Raw genomic sequence first — 21,361 nt, forward strand, 5'->3', positions numbered from 1 at the left:
TATATTGTTTTATTCTGTTCACGTGTATTAGATCCGACAACACGTCAGTTGTTTGAAGTGGGTGTTTGTCAATCCACTATTCCGAATTTTGATACTCTCGTCACTTTTGTTCAAAAGCGTTTGAAGATATTGGACAACATACAGGGTGTTCACAAGACTGAAGCTCGATCTAATAAATCTCAAAAATCTATCGCGCTGAAGTTAGCGTTAACCGCCGCGAGTAACCCTGTTCATAAGTCGTATTTGTCAAAATTAAACAAGCCAAAACATTAAACTATTTGTAATCGTGGTGAACATTTTTTGTATCACTGTTCAGAATTTAAAACATATTCCGTGCCACAACGTCGGGAATACTTTCGAACAAATAAATTATGTTTTTCGTGTATGAGTTAGTAGACACGTGTAAGTCCAAATACCATTGTGGAAAATGTCAACAACGCCATCACACTTTGTTACATTTTCAGTCAGAATCAGAACCTACGACCACCCCCAATCCGGAAGACCAATCAATGGTGGGGAGGGTGGAAGTACCAATACAAAGTTTTTGGGTATGTCAGCGTCCGGCAGTACAGTGTTATTGGGTACAACCATTGTTCGAATTCTAGATGCGCGTGGTAACTATCATTTCATGCGCGCATTATTTGATAGTGGATCCCAAATATCGGCAATTACTACAGATTGCGTAGCTCGCATTGGATTGTTACGACGGAAATGTGAAAGTGAGATAGTGGGCTTATCTCAAAGTCCAATTACCCAAGTAAGAGGTAGCACGTCTTGTTCGTTTATACCACACCATACGTCGAGTCCGAAATTCAATTGACACGACTTAATAATACTTCCCAAATTAACGTATATTCTTCTGTCTTCGCCACTACCACCAAATATACGCATACAATATCAACATCTAGTATTAGCTCCAGTTCGACAGTCCGTCTCAGATCGACATGCTACTTGGACCTGATTTCTATCCATTTCTTATAGGTGGGTAGTCGTAATACACATTGTCGGTTTTCCATCAGCTATGGCTTATGGATAGCCTTCTGGGATGGATTATAATGGCATTAGTGAACCCACTTGGACGGGCTTCCGCCCCGTGCATATCATTTTTGATTACATCCAGTCCGTCGATAGACACTCTACTACATCGGTTTTGGTCAATTGAATAACCCGTCAAACTCGCAGTTCCTATCACAGAAGACGAGATGTGTGAGAGGTGGCTTACCAAATCTACATCACGAAGTGCAGTTGGCCGTTTTTGTGTTGCCTTACCGTTTCGATACCACATTTTCACTAAGGACGATGGTACTCAGATATCCACGCCAACGTCCGAAATTCGTTCGTCATCATGTCAACTCGGAGAATCTCGTTCTCTAGCTATGAAACGTCTATTGAATTTGTAAAATCGCCTCCAAAAATACAAACCGTTGTACGAGTTGTTTCGATCGTCCATGAATATCTGTCATTAGGTCACATGAAGATTGCTACCCGACCTGGTAAATATTAAATACCACACCACATTACTGGTCGTTTTCGACGCTTCGGCGAAGTTATCGTGAGAGGTTTCTCTCAATGATATTCTTTGCGTTGGGCTGAAATTACAAAATTACATAAGTGAATTGTTACTCACATGTCGATTATACAAATATATTTTCATTGCCGACATTGTTAAAATGTACCGTCAGATCAATTTTCGTGATGAAGACTGCGTGTTCCAATACATCCTTTGGTGACTTTCCCCGGAACAGGAGATCCAGGAGTACGAACTATTGACAGTTACTTATGGTTTGAGTTCCGCTCCGTTCTTGGCCATACGTGTCTTACACGCTTTGAACGTATGCTCTGAACCACTATTTTCCATCGCCAAGGGCGTCGTAACTAAATATACCTACGTCGACGACATTGTGGTAGGACGGAATACGGAAACGGAATTGAGTCAGGTGAAAAATCATATCATAGCTTGAAGATTTAGGATTGTATTCCGCCTGAATATCGAGCTAACTGTCCTTTATTTGAACCTAAGGACGAGTCATCATTGAAGTTACTCGGCCTCCATTGGGGGGTTACCGATACATGTCGACGACACGCCCAATATACAAAGTGAGGAGTATTATCTGACATTGCTAGATTGTTCGACCTCATTGGTGCCTTCGGTCCGATGCTGTTGTGGGCAAAATCATTCATGCAACAGCTTTGGCAGGTACAATTAGAGTGAGACACTCCGCTTCTTCTACATCTACATACAGCGTGGCGTCATTTTTTGGCAGAGTTGCCTTCGTTGGGCAACATAGAAATTGCTCGTCATATTGACACCAGAGGATTTTTGGATGTCCAGTTATTAGGTTTTTCCGACGCGTCCCAGAAGGGTTATGGTGCAACGGTGTACCTCTGCGTTGTCGATAGGACGGACAAGATGTCCATCTCCCTGGTGACGTGCAAGACCAAGGTCACTCCTTTGAAAGGTTATGTTATGGTTATGTTATATGCAACATCAAATATAATTTTAGATTGTGAGTGGAACGATGAATGTATTGATTTTACAATGATATGTGTTTTTTTAAATTTTTTTTTGTGTCTTTGTACACGATAAGTAGTCAAAATTCTATTTTCAACTTCAGTATCTTGTTCGATGGGAAAGTGAATATTGTAGGTGCATTGGAGAAGTCAAAATGAATGTCAATAAAACTTATTTGTTGAGTAAAAATACATGAAAATTTAATACAAAGCTCCTACTATATTGTTACATTGACATTTGAAAAATATTAAAAATACTTAGTCTAAGTTTTTTTTTTATAAGCATTTAAATTTCAAATCTTGACTTAATATAGAAAAATCACGAAAATTATCAAATTATTTTGAGTTAAGAATTCATAAAACTTTTTCTTTTTCAATCTAAGATATTAAAATGTAATACAAGGTTTCTTATAAGTTCGTCTACTTTTATCAACAAAAAAAAAATGTCCACAAGAAAGTCAAACTAAATTTTTATGAGCGTTTGAACTTCATACTTTTATAACATTGGATATTCACTCAATTTCTTATGTATCAGTTTTGTTATTTTATTGTTACTCAAAAATGAATAACTGTAGAAACAAGAAAATTTTACTGAATGTTTATATTTTCATATTCTATACACTATAAAATTATGTAAACATTTTGACTCTTTTTGAGCTGTTTACGGACATTGTCAGTTTTAAACTTTTTTAGTTTTTTCTTTCTATAAATATTAATAAAATGTTATTTATTGGGTAAAAAAGCGTGAAAATGTATCGCAAGGCTCCTGATATATTGTTACAATAGCAGTTGAAAAATATTGAAATTACATATGTACAATTTTTTTTTATAGGCATTTAAAGTTCAAAGAATTGAATTTTTAAAACAAGGTTCTACGTAAATAGGTTATACATAGTTACTGTTGAAGTACACAGATATACAGAAGTTAAAAGGTAAATAATAATATAATCGGATATATATAATATAATAATAAGTATAATGATACGATGTACAATAGTGTTACGAGGCGTAATATAAATCAACGACTAACTATGTATACCCGGCTACACTACGCAGGACATATAATATGCTGTAGTATATAAAAATGTATAGTCAGCGTCTGATGAACTACAGTGTGAATATATTACTTATACACTACATTATATAGAGTGTTTTGTTTATAATTCCAACACTTTCCCTTAAACAATATACCCTTATACATCAATATTTATAACTCCTAACATCTCCCTTAGCTCATTGAACCGCGTTCGTGGAGTTGGTTTTGTCATAATGTCCGCAATCTGCTCCTTGCTGGATATGTACTCCAATGAAAACAATCCCTCATTGAACTTTTCTCTTATATAGTGGTAGCGAACATCTATGTGCTTCGTTCTTCTATGAAACTCTGGATTTTTTACGAGTTTAATCGCACTTTGATTGTCTCCATACATTGTTGGCACCGTTTTTGGCTGGTCCAGCAATTCACCTAAAAACAATTTTAACCAAGTTAATTCTTGTACTGCTTGACTTAAAGCTATGTACTCTGATTCAGTTGTGCTAAGGCTAACACACTGTTGACGACGTGAACTCCATGCTATACTTCCAGATCCTAATGTAAATACTGACCCTGATGTTGATCTTCTTGTATCCAAGTCACCTGCATAGTCAGCATCACTGTATCCTTTTAACATGAGTTTTTGTCTAGAACTAAATACCAATCCAAAATTAATAGTTCCCTTTAAATATTTTAAAATTCGTTTCACTGCTGTCCAGTGTTGTTCCTTTGGATCCTCGATGTATCTACTAACTAGATTTACTGAAAAAGTTATGTCCGGTCTTGTAATCTGACTGAGATATAATAAGCTTCCGACTGCTTCACGATATGGGACTTTACTAGTTAAATTAGTATTTTGTTGCTTGTCATCTAATGAATGTTGAGGGTCTGCTGGTATTTGAACTGATTTTGCTTCAGTCATATTGAACTTCTCCAATACTCTTTTACAATACAACCCTTGGTGCATTACAATTGATCCATCAGATTTTCGCTCAATTTCTGTACCTAAAAATTGATTCAATTCTCCTTCGGTAATATTGAAATGTTGTCTCAAATATTCAATTAATGCATGTACATCTTGACTCGATGTAGCTGCAACTAGACCATCATCAACAAATATAGCGACGATTAATACTTTGTTATTTTCTCTATTAACAAAAACACAGGGATCTGCTTTTGTTTCTAATAGATTAAAGTTAAGAAGAAATGTTTTGAACTTTATGTTCCAACATCGTGGTGACTGCTTTAGGCCATATAAACTGCGTTGAAGTCTGCACACCATTTCGGTACCATCGTTGAACCCTTCTGGTTGTCTCATGTAAATTTCTTCGTCCAAATCTCCATATAGAAAGGCTGTTTGAACGTCAAATTGTCGAAGTTGTAATTGTTCTGCTGCTGATATAGCTAATATAGACCGAATTGAATCAAACTTTACTACAGGACTAAAGGTTTCATTAAAATCAATACCGAACATTTGACTATACCCTTTTGCTACTAGCCTAGCCTTGTATCGATCAACATGTCCATGAACATTATATTTTGTTTTATACACCCAACCACAATTTACAATAGTTCTGTCCTTAGGTAAACTTACGAGCGACCATGTTCCGTTTTGTTCAAGAGATTCCATTTCATTGTTCATGGCTTCTATCCATTTTTCTGAATTTTGTGACTCCACAGCTTCGTTGAAATTCACTGGATCGGATTCGACTACGAAAAAGGCTGAATTATCATAACGTAATGGTTTCTTAATATTACTTCTGTCTCGCAAGTTGTACACGTTGACATTTGATCCATTTTCTTGTTCATGTTCTTGTTTTTCATTGTCATCTACACTTATTGACCCAAATTTATTTTCCATGACTTCATCTCCTTCTGATGTATTGCTGTGTTCTAAAGAGCCGTCTTTGTGTAAGCTAAGAACATCAATGTTATTACTATCATTTAAATTATTAGAACATTCTACACGTTGGTCATTTACAACACTTTCATCCTTGAAAATAACGTCTCTATTAAGTGACACCTCGTTATTTTCTTTATACCAAATACGATACCCTTTTGAAGTTTCTGAATATCCAACAAAGTATCCTTTTCGACTTTTTGCATCCCACTTCTTTCGTCGTTGTTTTGGAACTAAACTATATGCATTTATTCCAAATTCTACAAACTTTTCTATTTTAGGAAGTTTATCAAACCATAACTCATATGGAGTTTTACATACTTTCCCTGAATTACCAGTATAATTGAATGAGAACACTACTGTATTGACTGCTTCTGCCCACAGTGATTTTGGAAAATTCTTGGCATATATCATTGTTCTGGCTGCCTCACAAATAGTCCTCATTGAACGTTCAGCTCTTCCATTTTGTTCAGGAGTATAAGGTACACTTGTTTCATGCTTTATTCCAAAAATATTTAGAATTGATTGAACTTCAGAATTCTTATATTCTAATCCACAGTCACTTCTAATAGTTTTAATAACATTTTTAGTTTGAGTTTTAACCATACTCAGAAAACAATTAAGTTTTTCTTTAACCTCAGATTTATGTTTCATAAAATAAACATAAGTATATTTAGAATAATCATCTTTAAAAATAATGAAATATCTTTTACCTCCTAATGAATTCTCTTCCATGGGTCCACATACGTCGCTGTGTATTATTTGCCCTGGTTCAATAGTTATTGTTTCGCTCTGAGTGAACGTCTCCTTATGCTGTTTGCCATAGATGCATGGTTCACAGAATAACTGTCCTTGTATATCTGTAAATTGTATTTGATTGTGTTTTAAATACTCACGAACATGTTTGACATTCTGATGACATAGTATTTTGTGCCAGTGTTCTAATGTTAATTTCTTAACTGCAACGTTAGCACAGTGTCCAATTTCCTGTGAAATATCTGTTTTGATTAGCATTGAAAACAATTTATTCTCACGAACACCGACTGCAATTACACGATTATCCATTTTAAATGTACAACCTTTACTGTCTGTCACCATTGTAATTCCTTTATCAAGGCATGCCCCACAAGAAAATAAATTTACTTTTATATCAGGTACATATAAAACATTTTTTAAGTAGCCTTTTATCCACTTATTGTCAACATAAGTATGAATATTTATGTTACCTTTTCCGACTGCCATAATGTGCTTACCATCTCCAATACGTACAGGCGAATGCACATCAAAATTTTTATAATCGACGAACCACTCTTTCCGATTTGTCATGTGGTCGCTCGCACCTGAGTCCACATACCATTTGTCTGAGTCGTCGATTTCTTCAATTTTTCTTTGTACACCAATAAGCGCCAAACCGGAAGTTGATTTCTTTTCTTCTTGTTCCCTTTTGAATATCCTGCAGTCCCTTTTCCAGTGTCCTGGTTTTTTACAGTGGTTGCATTTTCCTGGTTTTGTATTATCATTTTTGTTCCCGTATTTTTGACTTTTAATATACTTGCCTTTGTTTGCAGTCAAAGCAATACTTTCAGCACCATCGTTACGGACCTCCTGTCCTTGCACTTGTCGTGTTTCTTCCACCATCAATCGAGTGGTTAACTGTTCTAGCGTTCTATTTGTACTATTCATTGAGTCCCATGCACTGTAGAAGTGCCTATAGCTATCAGGTAATGTCATCAAAATTTTTGTAATCAACATTGATTCTGAGATAGGTTCTCCCAATTGTTTTAGTTGTCTACTTAGATTTTCTAGTTTCGAAATATGACCGGCTATATTGTCCTTAGGATCCATTGTATAACGATAGAATTTTTGTTGTACTATTGTTATGCTTGTGTCCGACATTTGTTCGTACACACTAAGTAATTTGTTCCACATACCATTTGCTGTGTCACAGTTCATAATGTATTGTAGAGGTTGTTCATCTAGTGAAGTGACGATACATTTTTGAGCCTTATTATCTGCCCTTTTCCATATTGAAAAATCAACACTATGCCTTTTTCTCGCTTCATCTTCAGTTTCATTACCGATTTTTGCTAAAATTGGTTTCTTTGATTTTCCTGTTACTACATCAAATATTTCAGCTGCATTCATGATAACCTTAATTTGAAATTTCCACATGTCCCAATTTGATGCATCTTTGAGTTTGTTGATTTTATATTGTTCGTTTTCCATATTTAAACAAAACGTAGATGTACACTATCTGCACACTAAGAAACGCACGCACACTACACTGCACTTCGCGAATTATTATTGCTGTACACTGTCTGTACACAAAAAACACGCAATTCGTTAATCAATTATTATTTTACTAATTATTCACGACTTTATTATAAAGACCTTACTCTGGGCCCATAACCTGTTGAAGTACACAGATATACAGAAGTTAAAAGGTAAATAATAATATAATCGGATATATATAATATAATAATAAGTATAATGATACGATGTACAATAGTGTTACGAGGCGTAATATAAATCAACGACTAACTATGTATACCCGGCTACACTACGCAGGACATATAATATGCTGTAGTATATAAAAATGTATAGTCAGCGTCTGATGAACTACAGTGTGAATATATTACTTATACACTACATTATATAGGGTGTTTTGTTTATAATTCCAACAGTTACATAGTTCTAAACCTAAAATTGAATGAGTTACAGCTTTTGGGAATTTTTAAAATAATTAAATTTTTACGATTTTACCAAAAACATTACACGCTTGAATTTCAAACAAAAGTAAATCATTTTTGAACTAAAATGAAATGCATTTAAATAATTTAATACAAAATTACCTAAAAAAAAATGTATAGATAATTTAAATTTAATTAATTTACCAACTAAATTGACAATGACGTTGTAATTTGCGTTATTATTGTGCGATAAAAGTTATTGAATTATTTCAGGTTTTATTGTTAGTACTTTGATAATAGTACATTATTTCTAATTTTATTCTTAGTACTTCGATAATTATTGTAGATATTGTTTGATTATCAAAGATGAACTAATGGACGTTCACTCTGTATTGTACGTTCATCGATAACACTTATAACTTTTAACATAATACTTTGAAAGATTTTTCTTTTTTTCTTCTTTAAAATGTTAAACAATAGTGAAAAAGTTGATATGATTTTAATTGATGGTGAGTGTCCACTTTTTCACTATTGTTTAACATTTCAATCAACTTTTTCACTATTGTCTAACAGAAAAAAAGAAAAGTCTTTCAAACTATTATGTTAAAAGTTATAAGTGTTATCGATGAACGTACAATACAGAGTGAACGTCCATTAGTTCATCTTTGATAATCAAACAATATCTACAATAATTATCGAAGTACTAAGAATAAAAACAATATCTACAATAATTATCGAAGTACTAAGAATAAAATTAGACATATAGTATCAAATCTTTTAGCAAATTAGATCAAGATGATTTCGATTTTTTCAATTGTTATTTAATGTCACGGGAAAAACCACCGATAAATTACAAAAAACCGCTAAAAATGGGATTTTAATTTCTAACATTTTGTTTATCACCGCAGTAACGAATAAAAAGGTGGATAAGTGGATGTCGCTCTGCTGTACAGTAGGTTACAAATGGGGCACTGTAATGGATGGTGTTAAATTTGAATTCAATGATATAATATCATTGTATAAAAAAAACGATTCTGATCGAAAACTGTCAGTCAGCCTATGATAATATTACCAAGTATATTTGATTAAAAGTATAGTACTATAGTACATTTTATACATTTTTAACTACAAAATAATTAATAAATTATAAATTTGATAAATGTTGTCAAAATTTGAACTTTAAATGCTTATAAAAAAAATTGTGCCTATGTATATTTAATATTTTTCAACTGCTATTAGAACGATATATCAGGAGCCTTATATTACATTTTCACGCTTTTTTACCCAACAAATAAAATTTTATTGATATTTATAGAAAAAAAAACTAAAAAAATTAAAAACTGACAATGTCCGTAAAAGGCTCAAAAAGGGTCAAAATATTTTCAACATTTTATGGTGTATAGAAAATGCTAATATAAACATTCAGTGAAATTTTCAAGTATCTACAAAAGTATCTCAAGTATCTTTTAATTACAATAAAATAAGAAAATTTTTACATGAGAAATCGAGTGAATATCAAATGTTGTAAAAATATAAATTTCAGACGCTCATAAAAATTTAATTTAAGTTTCTTGTAGATATTTTTTTTTCGATAAAGATAGACAAACTTATGAGTAATCTTATATCACATTTTCAGATCTTAGATTTAAAAAGAAAAATTTTTATGAATTCTCAACTCAAAATAATTTGCTATTTTTCGTGATTTTTCCGTATTTTGTCAAGATTTGAACTTTAAATGCTTATAAATAAAAACTGTCACTAAGGAGTTTTAATTTTTTTTCATCTACCTTTGAAACAATAACCTAGGTCCTAGGAGCCTTCTATTAAATTTTCAAGCTTTTTAACCAACAGATAAAATTGTATTGATATTTATAGAAAAAAAAACTAATAAAATGGAAATTGACAATGTCCGTAAACAGCTCAAAATAAGTCAAAATGTTATGGTGTATAGAAAATGCTAATATAAACGTTCATTCAACATTTCATGTACGTACGGTAATTTGTTTTAGAGTTACACCAAAACCCTACAGATTTTCTTTTGTTTTTCATGTCGCTTTTGAAAACGACTGGGAAACGTTTAATTTTTGGTACGTAAAAAATATATTAATAAATAAATAAATAGACAAATTATGTTTTAAAGACATTATGTTAGTATAATATTAAATTAAAACAACAGAATATTCTATTAATATAATAAAGGAATATTAAATCAGGGCTTAAATTAAAAAAAAATATACATCATTTTTGCGTTTTCGGATATTTAAACGTTATACAATTTTAATGTTTATCATTATTGTAGTTTCCGACGTTATTTTAATTTTTCCGTTCGTTGTTTTTATATTTTTAAACGTTATTTTAATTTTTATAAATTATATTGTTATTTTTAGTATAGATAGGTAATTAACCACACTTTGACGTAATAGCTATCAAATTAATAGAATTTGTTGTCCATCCTAGGATTTTTAGTGAGTAGCTGAGACTGGAAAGTTAGTGTTATTCTAGGACCTAGGTGTTAAATATTGCTTAAATGTTATGGCATGAATGAAATATCAAATAATAGATTTTATTAAAAAAAAAATAAATATTTATAACAATACTACAACTTTAAATGACATAATCATGTTAATGTTATATAAGTATTTAGTAAGTAGTTAAATAGGTGCACCAAACCATGCACTTGCAGTTTTGTATCTCATTAAAATTTGAATTACAGAAATAAACTAATATTTTATTAAGTTGAATATTTATAAATCAAACAGGAATAAAGTATTTCAAAACTATAGATTACTGTTAACATAGGTTTGCCAATTTTGAATTGATCATTGTTGTAACTTATAAGATTCATATTTATTTAGACTACAAGATTTAAAAACAATAGTAATGTTAAGTTCAACGTAAAAAAAAGCATCAATGTTATATAAAATAACGTAATTCGACATTTTTTTATGTTACGTTTATTGTTTATTTTTAATAATTAATTATGATTAATGATATATTATGTTTAATGATATTAGAATATTTTAGTTTTTCGTTTATTGATTTTGTTAATTGGTTTTTCGTTTTGAAGCTCTGATTAAAATATAAAATACACCAAAATAGTTAAATTAATGTGACGTAATAAAACATTTAATAATAATAAAAAATAATATATGTTTATAATATAATGATATATAATAAATCAATCAATGAAAATATAATGAGTGAAAATTAATAATATACTGACTTAATAACTAACATGAGAAAAGAAAACCGTATATTTTGTTGATTAAAATACATTATATTTTAAGGTCAAAGTATTAAAAATTTAAAATATAAAATGCACTAAAACCCGTGACGCAAACCACCGAGTTTTGGTAAGAACGTCTACCCAACTATTATTTAGCCATGATATAATATAATATGGTAAATAAATTATTAATAATATATTAATTATATTTTCAGCATATAATATTATATTCAAATTTAAAAAAAGATAGTTAATCATCATTTTTCTTTGCCATATATTATCTATGTAGTTTAATCACTGGTCGATCATGTGATCCCATATTATACTACAAAACAAGAAACCGATAACACTCAAGAAATTATGCCATATAAACTGAAGTTTTTATAAGACCTGACATTATGGGTCTCGAACTCTAGTGTTGCAAAGTTGTATTGATATTATCGTCTCTTACATAAAGTTATCTGATTAAGTAAAAAATTAATAAATTCTCTACAGATATTTTTAGTGTTTAATATAGGTATCTACATTTTGTTACTATTCATTATTATTCATTATTATCTATTATATTTATTTGTTCGTTTGATATAATTTATGAATAATATTTATTAAATATATTTTTAAAAAAAATTTCTTTAATTTCAGCACACAATGTCAATAAAGGTGGCGTATTTCTGGATAATATTTTCATGTGTAATTTTCGGTACGTAAAAATATAGTTATTTATAAATAAATTGATAAGTTATATTTTGAAGACATTATGTTAATATAATATTCATTATATTTAAATCAGGGCTTAAATTTAAAATAAATATACGGTTTTTGCGTTTTCAGATATTTAAACGTTATTCTATATTATTTTAAAGTTTATTGTTATTGTACTTTCAAATGTTATTTGATTTTTTCCTTTCATCTTTTTTATATTTTTTAAACATTATGTTAATTTTTTGTTTCCTGATGAACATTAATTTTAATTTTTATAATTTATATTATTATTTGTGGTATAGATAAGTAATTAACTACATTTTGACGTAAGAACTATCATATTAGTAGAACATTTTGCCCGGTATAGGTTTTTTCAATCATCCAGGATTTTTAGTAAGTAGCTATAACTGGCAAGTTAGTGTTAGTCTAGGCCTAGGTATCAAATATTGCTTAAATATTATTGCATAAATGAAAGACGAAATAATAGATTTTATTGAAAAAAAAATAATACAATTTGAAATAGCATAATAATGTTAATGATATGTAATTACTTAGTAGGTAGATAAGGTAAGTAAACCAAACCGTGCGCTTCCAATTTTTTATCGTATTGAAATTTAAAAAACAGAAATAAACTTATATTCTATTAAATTCAATATTTATACATTTATTTTGTTTCGTTAGTTTTTTTTCATTTTTTAAGCTATTGCTTTTATTGTGGGCCTGGCGTGGTGACTGAAATAAAATTTTTCGTAACGAAAAAGTGCGACCGTTGATGTTAATATTATTATTTAGTCACGTGACCGACTGATCCGAATGAAACGACTGAACAACACGTTACTTTAGGGCCATGCACATCGTGCTATTTTATTATAGCCTGTATGTTGAATTAATATTAAAATTACATCAAAATAACTAAAATCGTTATTTTTATTTTAGATTCTGAGCGAAGCGATGAATGTATTGATTTTACAATGATATGTGTTCTTTTTTTTATTTTTTTTTTTTTGTGTCTATCATCACCTTTTACGACAGTAAAAGTGCTTGGATTATCTTCAACAGTAACTTTTCTGATAGGAAAATGAATCTAGTTGGTACTTTGGGGGGTTAACAGTTAAAATTTCCAAGTAGTCAAAAGTGACGTGAAAAACAAAAGAAAAATTAAGGAAAAACGGGAATTTTTACGCAAAATCTGTTTTCGAGACAATCGATTTTGGTTTTTGGTGTAACTATAAAACAAATGACTGCAGGGACATGACATTTTGACTGAATGTTTATTTTAGCATTTTCTATACACCATAACATTTTGAAAATATTTTGACTCTTTTTGAGTTGTTTACGGACATTGTCAGTTTTCAATTTTTTTAGTTTTTTTTTCTATAAATATCAATAAAATTTTATCTGTTGAGTAAAAAAACTTGAATATTTAATAGAAGGTTCCTAGGTTATTGTTTCAAAGGCAGATGGTTTATACTACATAGATATGTGGAAAAGGAAAAATGATGATTAACTAACTTTTTTAAAATTAAATTATAATACATATATGCTACAAATATAATTAATATATTATTAATAACTTACTTATCATATTATATTATATCAATTAGATAAAATATATAAATGAGTAGACACTCGTACTAAAACCCATCTCTCGGAGGTTTGGGTCACGGGTTATAGTGGATTATATATTTTTAATTTTTAAATTAATTAATAAATATGAATTTATAATAATAGTTATTAATATATTGTATATTCAGAATATATTATATACATATACTATAATCAGAAATGTTTTAGGGATAACCACGTCATTAATCAAAGAAAAATATAACTATTCACATTTCAGTATAACGTGTTTGTATAATATTCACTATTAATTACCCAATCATTATTAATATTATCAAATATTACGTATCACTTATTATTATATTTTTATTCATTCGTGGAATTACAGCGATAACTTGGCCCGTCGGTGTAAATAATGCAAATGTATAGGAAGTAGATTAAGTTCTAAAAAAAATTGTCCGTCTACTGTGTAACGCGTGGACAGTGACCTAAAATTATATTTCAAAATTTTGTTTTTATATTGCTATCTATGGAGCTGTATGGTATAGTTTTGGACCATTACGTAACAAATACATCGAAATTATTTAATTGATTTGTTTAGATTTCATTATTGATTAAAATATAAAAATACCTCCGGTTACATTAATTTTGTATGACAAAAAAGTAACTGATTTGTAACTGAGTTAAGTTACTTTTATTTCTAATCAACTTGTATCTCTAGCAATCTTAAATTTGTCTTTATTAACTTAACTTAACGATATAGTTACCTTGCCCGGCCTTGATAATTTGATTATGAAATTTAAACCACCATTTAAAGTACCTATTACTAATAGCACTTTCCCTTTCATGCAACTTAAAACAAAACTGGCATCAGATACGCATATCATATTAAGCTCAAGTTTTATTCACCACTCAGAATAATATATTACAAGCATATCTTGATTCCTTGCTAATTTGAATATACCAAAATTTACTAAATGGTTCAGCAATTATTTGTCTTTATATCATTTCTTATCAAAATTGTACACTTTTCAAATCTATATTTATTTATTAAAAGTTTTAAATTGCCCTAAATCCAGACGAAAATTGTTTCTAAAAAAATGTTCAATCCCGGTCTAAAACCTAACCTTATTCACCACTCAGAATATATTACGATAATTTTTTACTGATGCAATTGACATATTTAAAATACTTAATAATTATGTTTTATGTGATGATTGGGACTTTGATGTTGTTGTAATTAATTAATACAGTTATAAGGTTTCTACTTATTAGAGCAAAAAAAAAATTCATAAAAATGTAGTTTAAAAATTAAATTGCTTACACAAATGTGATATATTTTATATTATTTATAAATTTACGTAAATTTTACATCTCTAGTTAAAATATAATAATATAATGATACGATTTGTAATACTGTTGGTGATAATTGACATGGAATGATTTTCAATTATTTTTGTTACGCATAAACTATCACTCGAATTGAACAAAACTGTTCTTGGAAAAGTATTATTTTTGGAAATATAATTTTCAGAATATGACAAAATAATAATATAACCAGAATTATAACATTTGATTCTAAAATCACATACCAAAATAATTTTGAAAGAAAATTGATTTAGTGGATACAAAAAACCAAAATTTTTTTTTAATTTGGTGGAAACAATGCAATCCTGTAACTAGATGTGTATGGGTAAACTATTAGCTCTGATATTATGCTAAAAATGTATAGTGTGAGCGCTTTAGTATCGTTGGTGAGACAATTCTTAATTATGCAGGAATAATTATGAAATGGTAAAAATACGCAGGACGACAAAAGAAAATAGAAACATTATGAATTTATGCAAAACATATTAGAGATATCATAAGAGAAATCGTTGCACAAGTCTGGGTAAAAGTTGTATTTTATTTATTATATTACTTGGTTTTTTTAATTTACTATCGGTATTAATTAAGCATTTATGAGTTTTTAAAATTGTTCGTATTTAAATTCCGAACACAGCCCTGTTACAACCATTGGGACTTCGATTTATCGTATCGTCATTAAATAATATTATATCAGCCTAACATTATAACCATGGGATAATGAAGAAACGGATACGCCATGTACCCGAACTGCATATTCATGGTCACACACCTTAATGTTACTAATAATACTCGAAAATAAAATATAAAGAATTTATTATGATAATTATTTGATTAATTTGGGTGGGACGCGGGGGGTCCCTATTCTTTTATAATTTATTCTTAGCGTACATTTTATGCTTGACCATAAAAAACAGTTATAAGAAATTTTACTATGCATCACAAAACAAATTAGATTGGTCACTTCCAACGTTCCAATAAAATGTGGCAATTTTCTTGAAATTTTTATTTCTCTATATCTGAATTCAAATTTGTATTTTTTGAGTTGTTAAAATGTTTAGTCTAAGGATAGAAATCCTGGAAAAATATTTTAATAAATTATATTATGTTTCGTGACTTAATATTAGATGTAGGATTTATTATTTTATTATGCAGGGTCATTTTAACAATTCATACTTGGTATTGATATGTCAATAATAATTCAAAACTTTTTCAAATCATTCAAGTTTTCAAATCTATTGTATACATAAACATAGTATAAAAATTATATAACTTAAAAAATACTCGTTTGAGTATTGGTTGTCAAAAACAATGTCAATATATTGCATAATACATATTACATAAAATAGTAATAATTATGAAACCATTAATCTAAGTACAATGCGAAATTGGTTCATATGCAGTTACCTATTATAATTTATTTTAATTCGCAATTATTTTAAGAACTGTTAAGAATTATAACACATAAGTCAAAAACTAATTATACGAAATACAAAAATTGATTAGAATTACAGTTCGAATAAAATATTTTCATAAAATTACAATAATTATATAAGACTTAATTATGTATATTATACAGTTCACTAAGCTATTGAATGTAGTACTGAACTTAAAAACTGTGATTGATTATTTGCTTCTGGATCCTTGAAAATCATGACTCCGGAAAAATAATAACAAATAGAGGGCAAAAAACAAGTACATAATACATAAACAAGTAAGTTTTCAAAAAGAAAGTGTATCGTACATAACCATTAAAAGTGTACTGCTTCGAAACACACACACATACACACACACACACACAGTTGTACCGACATACGAAGGTGGGAGATAGTGTAGCCAACAATTTTCTACATAACTCAAAAATACTCGTTCGAATATTGGTTGTCAAAAACAATGTTAATATATTGCATAATACATATAGTAATAATTATGAAACCATTGATCTAAGTACAATGCAAAATTGGTACATAATATGCAGGTACCTATTATGATTTATTTGAATGCACAATTATTATTAAAAGACCTTTATAGAATTATTACACATAAGTAAAAACTAATTTTACCAAATACAAAGATCGATTCCGTACACAATGGCCTAAGTGGCCGCGGGTTAATCAATAAAAAAAAAAAAATTATTATTTATAATATATTCTTAAACCAACAAAATATATAATATTGAATACATTATCTTTTTTAACCATACAGGCTTTTTAATTTAATATAATTTCGTACTCTTTCTTCTTGTAAACAACATTTATACTGTACTTCATAATTGTTGAAACTAATTATAATTACAAAGTTTAAATAATAAAAAAAAAAAAACTAAAAACTGATAATTCTAATGACAAATTTGTATTTGACTAACAATTGGAATGAATAATTTTCAAAACATTCCCTTAATTATATTTTAAGTACAGTCCACGAATCCAGTGAATGTGAATATTAACTGATGTAAAAAGTGAGATTGAATTATTAGCGTCTGGGTCCTTGAGACTCACTACTCCGGTTAAATAATACAAATTAGAATGTAAAAAACATAAGCCTGAACCGCTGTCTCCCTTATCTACACCATGTGCTGAAACTAAAATATTTTATATATAATACTACATTTAATCATACGACTGTAATTTGGTAATAAATTGATATATATGAAAGATCACTAACCATGCATAGCATTTACGGTGTTTGCTTTATATTATGTTATAAGACTTAAGTCAGTTTGTATGAATAAATAAATAAACAAATAAATAAATATAAATGTATCTTATTATAATAACAAATGATGTACAGCCGTACAGGGATATTACAAGGATATTTAATATTGTAGGTACCTATGAGATGTAATAGATGTGGTTTGTTACTATTTTATAAAACGGTGTCATGTAAACACTTCTTCAATTAAAATATTTAATTTAACATTTTTATATACACGTTAGATACAAAATATAGTTAAGTACCTGTAGAAATTGGACTAACGAAATAAAAATCACTAATAAGCCTTAACTGACACCAAAACGCATTATAAACACATATTATGCTGATATTCACACGGCACATCCGTAGTCCTACAGGTACTACACAGCTAAGAGATATTCGCTAAATATAACATTATACCCATGTTCTTTTTCCATAATTAGATATTTTTGTTCATAGAGGCTTACTTTGTATTTTAGTACATCATAATACTGTGTGTGATGTTTGAATACCTAAATATTTAACCCCTCCCAAACTTCACCCACTATGACTTTAAACTATGTAAATCTGCGTGAAAAATTGTTGAGTCTGCAAATCAGTAAGTGGTTGTTGTTTGCCTTAGTCCAACAAAAATTGAGATGATTTGTATTTTGTATTAAATTTTCAAGCTTTTTTACCCAACAAATAAAATGTTGTTGATATTTGTAGAAAAAAAAACTAAAAAAAATGGAAACTGAAAATGTTCGTAAACATTTCAAAATAAGCTAAAATATTTGGAAAATGTTATGGTGTATAGAAAATGCTAATATAAACGTTCAATCAAAATTTCATGTATTTTTAATGGAGTTACACCGAAAACCAAAATCGATTTTCTCAAAAACAGATTTTGCGTAATAATTCCCGTTTTTCCTTAATTTTTCTTTTGTTTTTCACGTCGCATTCACTACTTTTTACTATTTACTTTTTTTTTTTAAATTTTAATTTTTTTGAACCAAAGTGGAACCGGAACCGAAAAAATGATCAATGTTTCAGTCCTAGTTAGGATCATCTTTTCTCCGAATGGCGCAACATCCTGTTGTGAGTTGGTTGGTGGGTGGGTGGTTTTATGGATAAAATATATTTGACTCATTTAATTAAAATTGTTCACCAGTCACTGCGTCGAGAACCGTGTTATTCAACCATATATTCAAACGGAACCTAACCTAACCATACGGATCAAAGCTAGAAAAGTACTGGTTAGAATATTTTGTAAGGAATATATGGTTGAACAACACGGTTCTCGACGCAGTGACTGGTGAACAATTTTATTTAAATGAGTCAAATATATTTTATCCATAAAACCACCCACCCACCAACCAACTCACAACAGGATGTTGCGTATGGTCATGAAGTTAGCCCCCCCACTTTAGCGGATTCACTTCAAACCAGCGGCAATATTTAGCAAATTAATTGCAAATAATTGTAAATTGGTTTTTAGGATTTGCAAATTTAGTGCACGCTCGCAAACTAAAAAAATGAATTTGGGGGGCTAACTTCATGCAGCCCCCCCCCACTTTGTCCGATCCGTTCCAAACCAACGCCAATATTTAGCAAATTGATTGCAAATAATTGCAAATTGGTTTTTAAAATTTGTAAATCAAAATTGGAATTTTGGCGAATTTTTTTGCAAATTAGGTCAGCCCCCCCACTTTATTTTAAAAATAAACTGTCTTATCAAATTTAGATTTTTTTATTAAATATAGATTTTTTATCAAACAGATTTTTTTAAGATATTAATTTTACTAAGAATTTATATACAATAAGATTATTTTATCAAACAAATTTTAATTAATATTTTTAAAGTGAATTTTTTTTTATCAAATATGGTTTTTTTATTGATTTTACATTTTTTATTAGTTTTTTTTATTGCTATTTTATCTAACAGAATTATTTTAGAATTTAATTCAATTTAGATTTTTTGTAAAAAATATAAATTGAATACAAATCTGTTTGTTGGAAAATTCATAATTTAAAAAATCTAGTCTAAAAAAATGTATGTTGGATAAAAATCAATTAAAATCAGTATTTCAAGGAAAATTAATAAAAAAAAAAATTGATTTTTGATAAAAAAAATTCATACTTTATAAAAAAAATACGACTGTTATCGATTTTTTAAAAAATTCACCAAAATTCCAATTTTGATTTACAAATTCTAAAAACCAATTTGCAATTATTTGCAATTAATTTGCTAAATTTTGGCGTTGGTTTGGAACGGATTGGACAAAGTGAGGGGGCTGACCTAATTTGCAAAAAAATTCGCTTCCAAGAACAGTACATCCAACAATTATCCGTGGACCTCAGTGGGTTAAGATAATAATACTCGTATGTTTGTTTTAATTTAATGAAAGTCTTTCCGACCATACACCTTGTGTTATTGTTTGAAACGTGACCATTTAATATTTAATTGTCATATTATACGTTATTACTATTATGTAAGTCGATGATATCTCTTTTAAAAAAAATTGAATATTCCTGAGGTATACACATTATTTGAGTCGACGAGAGGTCTTACATAAAATTGTACTAAAATGATAATTTTATGCCGCTATTCCCCACCATAATACAACTTATGTCAGCAGGATTACCTTTTGAGTTTTAATATTTTATAGTTAATTAACTAGTAAAGAACGAATTCAATAAATCATAAAAAACTATAATGACGTGATTCAATATTGGGTTAGTCAATAGATACGAAAAGGTAGGCTTGCTATGTATATAGTTTGTTTGATTTATTTGTAGAAATATATTTTATATTTTTATATTTATTGTAAAATGTTATTCATTAATTTAATAAAAGTAGAGTTTATAAAAAAAATCAATTATTTCAATATAGTATTAATGTTTAAATATTTTATTACCCAATGAAGAACCGGCACAAATCTTATCATGAGTCACATATGGTTTAAATCCAAATGTACACATGCTCCGGCAAGACCTCATGTCGATGTATGGTAACCGTGTTTCTAATAAAACGGGACTTGAAATGCCATTTTCCTCTTTTCCCCAACCAACAATCTGTAAAAGTAAAAAAAAGTTTGAGATTTCAATATACATTTTTAACAGAGCGATTCATGTATTGAATTTACTATGATGTGTGTTTTTTTCACTTTTTATAAACTTTTGTTCTAGTAGAAATAATGCTTCGATGTTCAACATTCAATATCTATTACGATGGAAAAGTCAAACTCGTTGGTATTTTTGAGAGGATAATTTGGAAAATTTACATTAGTTTCCAAATGCGTAGTGAAAAACATTTATTAGTCTTTAAGGTTAGTAACATGTGTATGTGTGCTAAGGTTTTTGACACTACGAACCTCCCCGGGAACCGCGTTGCGTGATTGATTGTAGCCAACGCGCAATGGCAAAGTTATTTTTATATAACTATAATATACTTATAAGTTATAACCGTAGATACTTTAAATTTCTACTGCATGTTAACACTACTATTTTCTAAATATTATTTCTTTTTGAGCTATTTATAAGCATATTAAGAATATTTACATTTTATTTCTTTTTTTAAAAATATCATCGATAAATCGCTGTCTCAAAATACTTGTATACTTGTACATTTAATTCAAGGTTCCTCATAAGTATTTTTTAATGGAAACTTAAAAAAAAGTTAAGAGTAAATCCACAAT

The 21,361-nt window shown here is 29.1% G+C and overlaps 1 protein-coding gene and 1 long non-coding RNA gene across 2 annotated transcripts in view; one reads left to right on the forward strand and one right to left on the reverse strand.

The window, feature by feature from the left end:
- LOC132945688 (uncharacterized) overlaps window positions 1-21,361 on the reverse strand; it is a 90,697-nt gene that overhangs the window by 54,372 nt on the left and 14,964 nt on the right. The window lies entirely within an intron of this gene.
- Window positions 11,766-21,257, forward strand: LOC132944163 (uncharacterized). Its single transcript, XR_009664424.1, has 3 exons — window positions 11,766-11,877; window positions 12,003-12,060; window positions 20,856-21,257. It is a non-coding gene; the product is annotated as an uncharacterized LOC132944163 (long non-coding RNA).

Source organism: Metopolophium dirhodum, chromosome 5, assembly GCF_019925205.1.
Source record: "Metopolophium dirhodum isolate CAU chromosome 5, ASM1992520v1, whole genome shotgun sequence".
Classification (NCBI taxonomy): Eukaryota; Metazoa; Arthropoda; class Insecta; order Hemiptera; family Aphididae; genus Metopolophium; species Metopolophium dirhodum.